Source organism: Sitophilus oryzae, unplaced genomic scaffold (assembly GCF_002938485.1).
Source record: "Sitophilus oryzae breed Bouriz unplaced genomic scaffold, Soryzae_2.0 scaffold_1516_pilon_pilon, whole genome shotgun sequence".
Classification (NCBI taxonomy): domain Eukaryota; kingdom Metazoa; phylum Arthropoda; class Insecta; order Coleoptera; family Curculionidae; genus Sitophilus; species Sitophilus oryzae.
In genome coordinates, this window is record NW_022146188.1 from 328,161 (window position 1) to 329,554 (window position 1,394).

Here is a 1,394-nt window from a genome sequence, read left to right on the forward strand (position 1 = left end):
TGTAGTTCAACAACGATTTGCAAAAAATTTCAGCCAAGAAAGAGGGAACACTAATACTTCACTGGAGGTATTAGGCCAAAGTAAAATCAGAAATTGATCCAATCCACATTAAATTTGAAATCTATGTAACAAGGATTGTTCTAAATGATGAATAAATCATTTGGAGCTTTGTATCAAATTAAAATGACTGAAATTTTCCTATAGCAGAAAGATTTACAGTTTAGAAACGCAAGTTTAAATTAAAAAAAAAAAGATAAAGATGTGTTATAAACATAACACACAAACTCTAGGGTACTACGACATAGTAGTGTAAGCGGCAAACTGGTGCTGGATGTGCAAATATTATGAGTGGATCAGGCTAAATTGGAAAATGGACTTTGGAAGCGCAGTGAAAAGAAAATTTAACTCACGTTTTTATGTTTCTTTAATATTAATAAGAATGTTTTATAAAAGGGGGAGCATCAATTTTTATTGTCTTTTCAATAAAAACGACTTAACAAAACAAATAATTTTCGTTCTTTATATTCTCCAATTTTTTTTTATTTATCAATAATAACAACTGATAACACCATAACAACTAATTACCCATAATTCTTACAAAAGTTGCCAACCTAGTTTTGCGCGAAATTTAAATAATTCTTACAACTCGACCATCCTGACAATTAGAACGACCTCGTTCTATCGTAACGTTAACATAATATTTTAGGTTACAAAAGCAATTCATAATCATAAACTTTAACATAAGAGATATAAGAATTCTGATCATAACACATAAGTATTGTAATACATAAGATTAGTTCTAATCATAATATTTTTATGATTTCATAACATCGTATCGTAAGTAATTCATAAACTAATTGCATAACATAATCTTTATGAGTAAACTAGAAACTAGTACATATTACTAATTAATTAAACTAATTCTGTACATCATAACATAATTTTCATAACCAAAATCATATATTTTTGCATTATATAATCATAATGTTTCATAAATTATCTCATGTGATTATATTTTAAATTATTTTTTATAAGTCAAAGTAAAATAAGTCAAGCCAACATCATATGACTCTTTCAGGAAAAAAAATTAAAGAAGTATTTTTGTTTGTCATAAAATTTCAACCTAATAGACATTTAACATGTATAGCATCATCTGGTACTATATAAAATAAAAGTTGGACATCTAAGCCTTCAACATATACTTTAAATATTATTGAACCTATAACATCTAATTTAGATTTATTAACACCGTCAAAATCTACAGATGGGTCTTCTGAGATTTCAATATTAAATGGTCTGATTATGCTATTAGTAATAATAGAAATGACACTACCTGCATCAAGAGTACCTTCGATAAATAATTGTTTACTGTCTTTTTCAAGACACAAAGGCAA